General features: G+C 44.3%; 1 protein-coding gene across 1 annotated transcript in view; it reads right to left on the bottom strand.

Moving 5' to 3' along the window:
• LOC134958811 (TRIO and F-actin-binding protein-like) overlaps positions 1-12,669 on the bottom strand; it is a 132,467-nt gene that overhangs the window by 80,558 nt on the left and 39,240 nt on the right. The window contains exons 2-3 of the mRNA XM_063941532.1: positions 5,873-6,018; positions 3,955-4,021 (exon numbers count right to left, since the gene is read on the bottom strand). The gene's annotated coding sequence lies outside the window, so the exon portion shown is untranslated. The remainder of the gene's footprint in view (positions 1-3,954; positions 4,022-5,872; positions 6,019-12,669) is intronic.

The raw sequence follows: 12,669 nt of genomic DNA, 5'->3' as shown, positions 1-12,669 counted from the left end.
ATGGTCCTTTGGCTATGCTATAACTATGCTATAGATGTCAATGTACACTGAAGGGTTTAAAGGCCAAAAGGTGATGGGTCATCACCAAGTCCTCTAGCCAAAGGGCAGGTTGCTGTAAGTCAAAGGTACAGCAATCCCTAGTACTGCTTGAGCCAGATATGCCCAAACAGTCACTGGTGAACGGAAGCACTATACAGTTACTGAAACACTTTGCAAAGCACTTTTTTGGCAGCAATTTTTTTGTTCTTGACAATGTCTTTGTCATTGAGCAAGAAATATTTTTATACATATCGTTCATGGAGTAAAGTGATCCTCCTAGCTTAGGTGAATGGGGTCTGAAGACTCTAGTTAACCCAATGGCTTTATAACTTAGGGTGTCGTAAAAGAATAGGAAACATTTCCTTTTGTGGATGGTCTCACAGATTGAACAGGGTGATTTCGAACCAAGCCCCTCAAACTTCAGAAACAACCTACCACTATCTACGTTCTGTCTACAGTCTCCCAAACATTATTAAAGGCACTCCTCATTTGGATATTACAGTTTTCATCTGAGGTGCTTTCTGCCACATATTATGGGCGAGATGTACCAGGCATCGAATTTTGAATGCGATACATCCCATCCCTGATCACATGCATAGCAGCATTTAGTAACACCGTATGCATGTACAATTGAGATTTAAATTGCAGAGGATAGCTCTTCCAACAAAATGAGAAGACTACTGGGTTTATGACCTGAGAGTCTTTCTGCCCATGTGCAGCAAGTGGCTAGCAAATGTCATCCGTCTCCTGACCCTGGCGTGTTATACAGGCCACCAGGACAGGAAGAACTGGACAAGAACCTATTGCAGGACATAACTAAAATGGCATTAAAAGGAGAGGTAATAATCATGGGAGACTTTAATCTTCCTGATGTAAACTGGGAGGTGCCTGTTGCTAGTTCCACTAAAAGTATGGACATTTAAAATTCCCTTCATGGAGCATCCCTCCACCAATTGGTGTGGGAGCCCACTCGGAAAGACGCAATATTAGACTTAGTACTTACAAATTGGGACAGAATATCGGACGTAAAATTAGGTGAAAATCTGGAATACAGTGATCATCAAGCAGTATGGTTCAGAATAAAGACAGAGACTGACTCATCCCATCCAAAAACAAAGGTGTTGGAATTTAGCAAGGCTGATTTTGTAGGCATGGGAAAATGTGGAGGAACTTGGAAGCAGTGCAAGATAAATGGGAAACATTAAAAAGTGTGATATTAAAGGCAACAGACCTGTGTATCAAAAGTGTTACGAAAAACAAAAGGAAAAGGAAGCCAGTGTGGTTTGCAAAAGAAGTAGCAAATATTGTGAAAGCAAAAAAGATGGCTTTTAGGAAATATAAGAAGACACAAAATAATGAAGACAGAGAGGTATATCTTGTTAGACAGAAGGAGACTAAGAAGGTAATCAGATGTTCAAAGGCACAAGCTTAGTAGAAAATAGCCCAGTCAGTGGGTAAAGGAGGCAAGACTTTTTTTTAGGTATATAAGCAAAAGGAGAAAAACAAAAGACGGAATAATAAAACAAAAGACAGAGACTGGGAGTCTTGTTATGGGAGACAATGTAATAGCAGATTATCTTAATAATTATTTTTGCTCAGTATTCACTACTGAAAGAGAGGGGAAGGGGCCACAGTTAAATTGCCGGGATATTCAGGTAAATGAAACAAATACATTTGCAGAGAAGAACATCTTAACAGAACTCTCAAAGCTGAAAGTGGACAAATCTATGGGGCCAGATAGGATACATCCAAGGATACTAAAAGAACTTAAAGAGGTGTTGATAGCACCATTGACAGAATTATTCAACCAGTCATTAGCTACAGGAGTAATTCCAGCGGACTGGAAAAGAGCAAACGTAGTCCCACTGCACAAAAGTGGAAGCAAGTAAGAGGCAAACAACTACAGATCAGTGAGTCTTACATCAGTAGTAGGGAAATTGATGGAAACACTCTTAAAATAAAAAGTTGTAGATTATCTCAAATCCCAACAATTTACAGGATCCCAAACAGCATGGATTCACTGGAGGGAGATCATGTCAAACAAATCTTATTGACTTTTTTGACTGTGCGATTAAAGTGATGGATAAAGGTGGAGACACTGTTCCACATCACAGACTGCTAAATAAAGTTGATAGAATGATAGAAACGTTCAAATATATCAACAGTTTTAACAAAGTCCAGGAAGGAAACATTCTCCAAATTTAAGAGAAGCAGGGGAAATTTGAGGAAAAATTACTTCACAGAAAGGGTTATAGACAAGTGGAATGGCCTCCCATCAGAGGTGGTAGAGGCTAAGACAGCAGAGCAATTTAAACATGCATGGGATAGACATAAGGATATCCTTACAAAGAAATAAGGATAAAATAAGGTTTGAGATTAAAAAAAATATGGTAAAAAAAAAGGAGCAGACTAGATGGGCCAAGTGGTTCTAATCTGCCATCAAGTTCTATCTTTCTATGTTTCTACGTGCAAACCACAGTATCCCTCCTGGGGAATTATGTGAAAATCCCATAGACTTCTATTAGGTCACTCCATCTACAGATAGCATTTGCCTATTGGGAACAACATCTGGAAACAAGCAACCAAGTGTCTGTTTGACTGAGTTTCAATGTTATTTGCCAACGCTTCGTTACCAATAAGGAAAAGTGGACATCAATATTAACAACTGCTCAATTCCTTGGAAGAGCTGCATACTCCATACAATAGAGTAAGACATTTTACTATAAAGACACCCTTTAGAGAACTGGGCTCACACCATTTAAACGGGTTTGGTATGTTTGACCAGCCAGCAGGATGCCGGTGGTCACAATACTGTCGCCGGTATCCCAATCTTTGAAATCCTGAAAGGGGCAAGGTAAGTAAGTTATCCCCTGTCCCCTATTCCTGCGTTCCCACAGCCTAACCATAACCTATCCTCTTAGTGCCTAACCCTAACCCCTCCTTACCCGCAGCCTAACCCTAACTATCCTCCTTAGTGCGTAAACCTAACCCCCCCCCCCACAGCCTAGCCCCCAATCTCTGAAATCCAAAAAGGGACGGGGTAAGTATGTTATCCCCTATCCGCTACACCCTAACCCTCCCTTACCGCAGCCTAACCCTACCCTAGCCCCTTAGTGTCTAACCCTAACCCCCCCCCCACCCCCCCGGTGGTGCCTAAACCTTACCCCCCCCCCCCACCCTGCCCTAACCATCCGCTATACTTATGGACGGGATGTCGGCTGTTGGGATTCCGTCATCTGTCTCCTGACCCTGCCGGGATTCCAGCATCGGCATTGTGACAGGTGTCGGGATACTGGTATTGGTATTCCAACTGCTGGGATCCTGACGTTGGTATCTTAACCGCATCCCCTTTAAACATCAATTTGGATGCATATAAGTATGAAATTTGTATGTACATGTTTTCACTTATATAAGCGCCGACTTGGTGACAATATTATTGTAATTATACAGTAGTATTGTTTGGAAGGTTGGTGAGAACTTCTATATTGTTTCAGTGACAGCAATTTAAGTGTATTTGCGCAAGTGATTAGATATTTTTATTTACTCAGTTTTCAGAGGTTTGACTGCATTTTAGTGCATCCCGCCCTATAAATGGGAAATAGAGGAGCATACAGGCAGTAAGACAGGTTGGAAAAAGCAGCAGTGTTCATACACCCTAAGACTATGGGGAGAATGTAATAGGGTGTGAGAATCTGGATGTGAGAGATTTTGTGCAAGTTTTCCTTTTTTAATGTGGCAATCACTTGTCAAAATCAACCTAGTTTTGCCATGTAAATGATTGCTACTATAAAAAAACAAAAAACAAAACAGAAGTCTCAAAAAATCTCTTACTTTCTGATTGTCGCACCCTATTACACCCCCCCCCCCCCTTGTAAAAACGAAGATAGAATAAGATGAATGGACTTCTTGTGTTACCGTAGAACTGATTTCATCTCCGATGTCTGTGTGAGTCACATGGGTTACAGAAAACGTTTCCTGCCATCTGCAAATAGGACATTACATTATGTTTAACGTAAAACAACGTAAAAAAAAATAATGCTACAAAATCATACCACACTCATACAGGCAATATTTTATAAGCTAGTTGGATTCGCTAAATGCAAGCTGTGAATGCAAACTTAGAACTAAACGTTCCATTTGCATTAAGAGCACAACATTTATAATACACGCACCACTGTGGGCATATTAAAGACTAATTTTGAAATTTTATTAGATGGTTCGATCTAAAGTTTGAGTTATTCAAACTGGGCTGGTTCAACTGAATTTTGTTAATATCAATAATTTCTTCTTTACTTCCATTATATGGAAACTTTTATGTATTAGGATCCAGGTTATATGTAAAGCGTTAGAAAAACTGAACGTCATTTTATTAAAAAAGAATGACAAAGAAATGGAGGCAGAAGGTGGAACATTGGTAGATGTATTAACCTGGAGAAGGCATAAGGGAGTGATAAACCAGAGCCGTAACTAGGTGTGTGCGGAGGGGGCACCGCACATAGCGCTGCAGGATATGGGGCGCTGTTGGCAGAACTTGTCAATTATCTGTTTTAATTACTTTCACTTGCAGCTTCCTCCCTTTTTGAAGACCAGCATCTCCTGACCACCCCTGTCTCCTACCCTGACCACTTCTGTCGCTAATACCTATACAGCATTCATGAACTCATCTTGAGATTTCTTTGTTACTCAGTCACACTGTCCTTTATTACATTTCAAAATGCTGACATACCTGGTATTCAAACCCATCGCCTGTGGCATTGCAGTCAGACAATTTATTCATTGATCTATCTGCCCTTTTCATAGAAAGTAAGAGAATTCTAAGTTAGAGAATTCTAACTATTTGAAGCTTACCTTGTACTTTGTGAAAATGATCAGCATTGCGGCTGAGTAGATTTATGTAGGGTGTTGCTGCAAGGGATTGGATGCGTGGCTGCACACTACATAGATCTGCTCAATTACAATGTTGGATTGTTTTTTGTTTTTTTTACAAAGTACCAGTAGCTTCATATAGTTCTCATGGTTTTTATGTAGGACAAAAAAGCTCAAAGAGTAGGGTGTTTGATTAGAATTCAACAAGTTATGTGGGTATGACAGTATATTGAAATGTGTTATTTAATAAAGGGTATTGTAACTGAATAACTACAAGCTCTCAAGTTAAGTGCATGAATGTGGTATAAAGAATCAATTTTGTTGCAGCGTTCTATAAATGTGCATGCGCCTTATTTCCCTATTGAAAACAATAGGTGGGGGGTGAAAAATGGGGGGGGGGGGTGCGCCAATTCTCTCTATGGCACAGAGCACCAAAAAGTCTAGTTACGGCTCTGTGATAAACCAGTGATAAAGCAGTGTTAAGTGCAAGGTGATAATGCACCAGCCAATCAGCTACTAACTGTTAATTTACACATAGGAGCTGATTGGCTGGTGTGTTTATCACCTTGCATTTATCACTGGTTTATCACTTCCTTATGCCTTCTCCAGGTTAATACATCTGCACCACTGTGTTTCAGCAAGAATAAAAATATCACATCGGAGGGTTCTTTGACACGAACATAAAAAATAATAGCACTGATACTAGCCTATAGGAGTCTATTCATGAAGAAGTGAAACGAGCGGAGAAGTGAGCCTGTGGAGAAGTTGCCCATGGCAAAAAATCAGCTGCTCCGTACAATTGTATAGTATGCAAATTATAAATGTTACATCAATGCTGATTGGTTGCCATGGGCAACTTCTCCACTGGCTCACTTCTCCACTCTTATAACGGCTTCATGAATAGACCCCTTAATCTCTTTCACAGTTTCCCCACTCAGCTACTTGTACTGTCTGACAGTTTTCTCACCTGTCCTCTTTATTCCTGTTGTCTTCCCATGTATAGAGCTCACAGTCAGGGGAAACAATGCACAAGGGTCTGGAGAGGTCACAACTGTCTGACGCATCAAGAACGTCAAAATATAGGGTGTTGATCTCGGAGGGGTCAACAGTGCCCTGCATGCAGGTGAAAGTCACAAGGATCTGTCACATTTCTAGTAAGTTTTTCATTTATTTTATTCAAATTATTCACTCACCTTTATTTATACTGTAATAAAGATCCTAAGCAGCTGGTTACATACATTACAGTTATAACTCATCAATTTATATAAGCTATGTAAATGGACCATGCTGGTCATTCAGTTACTTAGTAACTGGATTTATTCCTTGACTTTATTAGTTTATAGAATAATGCAATGTGTTTGGTCATCCAAAATTTTTTTTTTTTAATTATTATTACTTTAAGAAATGTCTACAACGTTATGGAGAAAAATACTTTGATACAATGGGGAAACATACAGAAAAACAGAGATTTACTATACAGCAGATTTCCCCATTTTATAAGGATATCAAACAAATACACTTAAGGATCTGTATATTAAGGCAAATATGCAGGAAAAAGTGTTTTCCCCCTAGAAATTAGCCTATGAATGCGCTATTGACTGCTCCCCATCTGAAAATCGGCACCTAATCGGTGGCTATGCCAGCCCCAGCCAGGGCTGTCTTAACAGCATTGGGGGCCCTTGGCATAGCAATCTACCGTGGCCCCTATCCGCCCATTCACAGGAATAAATACAGATGATAAATTACTCCTCATGCAGACCAGCGCTGTATCTCCACATGCTTCCATACAGTGAATGTCTGTCAGCACTCTGATTGGTGGATAGCTCCAGATGTCCATCATTCAGTATGCTGTCATTCACTGTTTGACTGCAGGCTGGGAATGCTGCCTGGATGCTCTGATTGTGTGTAATTCACAGTCAGACTGGCTGGGCACCATTCTCTACCTGCCTCCTGCCTTTGGAAGCACCAGCCCGGGGGAGCAGAAGCCCCTTGGCCCAACTCGAAGACCCCTACATTCGTTGGGCTCTGGGCAGATGTCCAGTTTTGCTATTGTTATGCACACCAGTGCCTGCAGGAAAGTACTAGTGTTTGAACTGTTATGCAAAACAAATGGACTCACAGACAAACTGGGGAATATGACATAACGTACACAGAAGGTGATAGGGTAACAAAATACACACACAGTGAACAGAGAAGCCCAGAGGCTAAGGAACTGGGTATCTCCCTTGTATTAGAACTGCTCAGATGTAAAAAGCAAGATGTTGTGTTTTAATACGTAGAGAACCCGAAATGCTGTTGCTAAGGGCAACAGCAAAACCCTAAAGGGTTACCAACGGGTGTGGCAGTAAACTCCTTGGTCAGAGATGGAATGATAGACACAAGGAGAGCCTCCACAATCCTGATTCTCACTTGCAGTGCACAGGTTTAAGCTTACTGCCACTAAACTGACCCCTGACACCTAGCACAGTGAGACAGGATTAGACAGGCAAGTGTTAGAATACAGCCGCAAACTTGCTAAGTTCACAGAGTAATAACAGAACCCCAGCAAGCTAAACGACTGACTCCAGTCTTACTGCTAGGTCTGGATTGGCAGAGTGTAATACCAAATCCCCAGGCCTATTTGCAGTAAGCAACAAACAAATACAAAGCTACACAGTACTGGCTAACTTTCATGAACTGACTAACCAACAGAGATTCAGCAGCATCTGCTTACCCTGAAAAGAGGCCTTATAAAGCAGGTGCTGTCCACGCCCCACTCAGACCTCACAGACTGTGAGCACAAAAACCAGCACCGGATCCCCTGCCATGCACAGAGCCTATAACCACTGCACAGCAAAAGACCCGAACCGGAGTATCAGCTGCGCTCAGGTTACTCCACTAGCACTTGTCTCCCGGTTGCCATGACGACGTGGCAGCACAGGGCAGGAGACCCTAACAGTACCCCCCCTCTGACGAGGGGTCAAAGAACCCCTACCACCGGGTTTATCGGGGAACTGCGAGAAGAAAGAGCGTATCAGTCTGGGGGCATGAAGATCACAACTGCGCACCCACGACCGCTCCTCCGGGCCATACCCCTTCCAGTGCACCAAAAATGACAGCCGACCCCGAACCACCTTGGAGTCAAGAATCCTTTCAACAACAAACTCCCTCTGGCCACGTATCAGAAGAGGGGAAGGTCTTCCACTGGAAGAAGGATTACTAATCGCCCGTTTTAAAAGGGAACAATGAAATGTTTTATTGATACCCAAAGAACGGGGCAGATCTAACTGAAATGCCACCGGATTGATAACCCTGGTGATCTTATAAGGGCCGATGAACCGGGGCCCTAACTTATGAGATGGCTGTCTCAACTTCAAATTCTTGGTAGACAACCAGACGAAGTCTCCTAATTTGAAGCTGCAGGGTCTTTTCCGCTTATCAAAAACCCTTTTGGTCACTAATGACACAGACACAAGGGCTTTCTTCACTTTCCGCCAAATACCTCTAAGGACCGAAACCACAGAGGAACCACCAGGCGTGGAGTCCAGGGGGTCAAAAGAATTGGCCTTAGGATGATGCCCATACACACAAAGGAAGGGAGAGATCCCTGTAGCAGAGTGAGCCGCGTTGTTATAGGCAAACTCCGCCATGGACAGATGAGCAACCCAGTCAGTCTGACACTTGGAGACATAACACCTGAGGAACTGCTCCAAGGACTGGTTCACCCTTTCAGTCTGCCCATTAGACTGCGGATGGTAGCCTGACGACAAGCTGACAGAAATCTGGAGATCGGAACAAAATGCCCTCCAGAATTTGGCCACAAACTGGGATCCGCGGTCAGAGACCACATCAAGTGGCAACCCGTGGAGACGCACAACATGCAGCATAAATAATTCAGACAGGCGTCTGGCTGATGGCAGCCCAACCAGTGGAACGAAGTGCGCCATCTTCGAAAACCTGTCAACGACAACCCAGATGGCTGTCATCCCCGAGGATTTGGGCAAGTCCACCACAAAATCCATTGAAATGTGGGTCCATGGCTTAGATGGGATAGAGAGTGGATGTAATGGGCCAACAGGAACCCCTCTAGGAGTCTTATTTCGGGCACAGATGTCACATGCCCGAACCCACTGATCCACATCCTTAGCCACCGAGGGCCACCACACCGCCCTAGATAGCAACTCCCGAGTTCTGGCAATACCCGGGTGACCTGCCGACTTCTTGGCATGGAATTCCAGGAACACTCGCTGTCTTAACCTAGGAGGCACAAACAAAAGACCTACCGGAAGGTCTGGAGGAGCCTGCTCCTGTGCTCTAAGGACTAATGATAAGAGGTCCTGGGTAATGCCCACTTTAATACATGATGGGGAAACAATGGGCAACGGCTCCTCGGTGGTCTCCTGGATTGGAGCAAAACTCCGCGAGAGCGCATCAGCCTTGATGTTTTTTGACCCAGGGCGATATGTTATCAAAAAATTAAAGCGAGCAAAAAACAAAGCCCATCGTGCCTGCCTGGCATTGAGACGCTTCGCTGACTCTAAATATGCCAGATTCTTATGGTCAGTGAGAATTGAGACCACAAACTTAGCCCCCTCAAGCCAGTGTCTCCACTCCTCGAGTGCATCCTTAATAGCCAACAATTCCCGGTTACCCACGTCATAATTCATCTCGGCAGGCGAAAATTTACGGGAAAAGTAAGCACAGGGATGAAGGCGATTATCAGACACTCCCATCTGAGAAAGCACTGCCCCAATACCCATCTCAGAGGCATCCACCTCCACCACAAAAGGACGCTCTGGATCTGGGTGTCGCAGCACCTTGGCCGAAACAAATGCCCTTTTGAGACGGGCAAAAGCCGCTTTAGCCTCACAAGACCAGTGAGCAACATCCGCCCCTTTCTTAGTGAGTGCCACCAAGGGCGCCACTATAGACGAAAATCCAGCGATAAATCGTCTATAAAAATTCGCAAAGCCCAGGAAACGCTGAAGCGCCTTCAAACTAGTGGGCTGCACCCAATCCAGGACTGCCTGTACCTTGGAACCCTCCATTTGGAAACCTTCTGGGGAGATAATATATCCTAGAAATGCGATTTGCTGAACTTCAAATTCGCACTTCTCCAGCTTCGCCCCAAGCCGGTGGTCTCTGAGTTTCTGGAGGACTAAGCGTACATGCTTCCGATGTTCCTCCAGGGATTGGGAGAAGATTAGGATGTCATCTAAGTATACAACTAAGAATCTATCCAAATATTCCCTGAGCACATCATTCATGAAATCCTGGAAGACTGCCGGGGCATTACAGAGCCCAAAAGGCATCACCAAATATTCATAATGCCCTGAGTGGGTATTAAAGGCAGTCTTCCATTCATCCCCCTCTCTTATTCGGATTAGATTGTACGCACCGCGTAGGTCAATCTTAGAAAAAATGGTGGCAGTACGAAGCTGGTCAAACAAGACCGAAATGAGAGGCAGTGGGTATGAGTTTTTAATCGTGATACGGTTCAATTCCCTGAAGTCGATGCAGGGTCGCAACGAACCGTCCTTTTTACCCACGAAGAAGAACCCCGACCCAACTGGAGACTGTGAAGGTCTGATAAATCCCTTAGCCAAGTTCTCCTGAATGTACTCTGCCATAGCCTGAGTCTCAGGACGTGACAGGGAGTACAACCTGCTCTTGGGAAGCTTAGCATTTGGCAACAAATCAATGGCACAGTCATAGGGGCGATGGGGAGGTAGTACCTCTGCAACTTTTTTGGAGAACACGTCCGCAAAATCTGCATAACACCCTGGCAATCCTGGCAAACTTAGCTGCGAGAGCCTGACTGGAAGGCTCAAGCAACTCCTGAAACAATCAGTACCCCAACTAAGAATCTCCCCAGAGACCCAGTCAAATTGAGGATTGTGGGCCCTTAACCAGGGTAACCCCAACACCAATGGGGCAAAAGTACAGACAGTCACATAAAAGGACAATTTTTCAGAGTGTGTGGCTCCAATAAACAAAGAAATCTGGCTAGTGCAAGAGGTAATTTTACCTTGGGATAATGGTTCCCCGTTTAACCCACAAATCTCAATTTCCGATGCCAAGGGTACTAAGGGAACAGAGTGTTTTAGGGCGAATTGGCGGTCCATAAAAACCCCGTCGGCCCCACTGTCCACAAAGGCCTCAGTCTTGACAGTTTGACCGAGGATCTTCAAGGTCACCGGAATGATAAAAGTCTTCTTGGGAAATTCTGACTTCTGGCCTGACAGGATATTTCCCATCACCCTCAGGCCCTGAAGTTTTCCGGCTTTTCTGGGCATGATACTACCACATGACCTTTATTCCCACAGTACAAACACAACCCCTGCTGTCTCCTCCGCGTCTTCTCACGCGAGGAGAGGCGGGTAGCCCCAATCTGCATAGGCTCCTCAGAAAATTCCTCAGAGTCTGAGGTTCCCTTGGGAAGGAAGGAAATCTCAGTCTCCCTTTCAAGCCTACGCTCTCTCAGCCGTCTATCCACCCGGATGGATAACTGCATGAGCTGATCCAAGCTATCAGGCAAGGGATATTGTACCAGTTGGTCCTTTATCTGGTTAGAAAGACCTCTTCGGTACTGGTGTCTCAGGGCTGGGTCATTCCACTGGGTATCATGGGCCAACCTCCGAAACTCCGTACAGTAAACCTCAACTGGCCTTCGCCCTTGCTTAAGGATCGAAATCTGAGCCTCGGCTGAGGCCGTCTTGTCAGGGTCATCATACAACATGCCCAGTGCCGTAAAAAAAACATCAACACTTTTAAGCGACGGACAGTCAGGCTGCAACCCATATGCCCAGACCTGTGGGTCTCCTTGTAGCAAGGAAATCACTATGCCCACCCGCTGAATCTCCGACCCAGAAGACTGAGGCCTAAGCCGGAAGTATAGCTTGCAGCTCTCCTTGAAACAAAAGAACTGCGAGCGATCTCCAGAAAAACGATCCGGGAGATTTACTTTCGGCTCCTTAACCCCTGCAGGTGCTGCTGCTGCGGGAGCTCCGCCAGCAGCCTGGGAGGTGTGCATTTTAATGGACAAATCATTAAATTGTCGAGTCAGGACCTGCACCTGATCGACCACCTGTTGCAACGTATTTTGAGGGGTATGCTCCATATTCCCACAAAATTTCAACAGGAGTATTAGGCTGCTGAATATGTTATGCACACCAGTGCCTGCAGGAAAGTACTAGTGTTTGAACTGTTATGCAAAACAAATGGACTCACAGACAAACTGGGGAATATGACATAACGTACACAGAAGGTGATAGGGTAACAAAATACACACACAGTGAACAGAGAAGCCCAGAGGCTAAGGAACTGGGTATCTCCCTTGTATTAGAACTGCTCAGATGTAAAAAGCAAGATGTTGTGTTTTAATACGTAGAGAACCCGAAATGCTGTTGCTAAGGGCAACAGCAAAACCCTAAAGGGTTACCAACGGGTGTGGCAGTAAACTCCTTGGTCAGAGATGGAATGATAGACACAAGGAGAGCCTCCACAATCCTGATTCTCACTTGCAGTGCACAGGTTTAAGCTTACTGCCACTAAACTGACCCCTGACACCTAGCACAGTGAGACAGGATTAGACAGGCAAGTGTTAGAATACAGCCGCAAACTTGCTAAGTTCACAGAGTAATAACAGAACCCCAGCAAGCTAAACGACTGACTCCAGTCTTACTGCTAGGTCTGGATTGGCAGAGTGTAATACCAAATCCCCAGGCCTATTTGCAGTAAGCAACAAACAAATACAAAGCTACACAGTACTGGCTAACTTTCATG

The sequence above is a fragment of the Pseudophryne corroboree genome, chromosome 9, assembly GCF_028390025.1.
Source record: "Pseudophryne corroboree isolate aPseCor3 chromosome 9, aPseCor3.hap2, whole genome shotgun sequence".
In the NCBI taxonomy this organism is placed as follows: domain Eukaryota; kingdom Metazoa; phylum Chordata; class Amphibia; order Anura; family Myobatrachidae; genus Pseudophryne; species Pseudophryne corroboree.
This window is presented reverse-complemented; position numbering and strand designations above follow the sequence as displayed.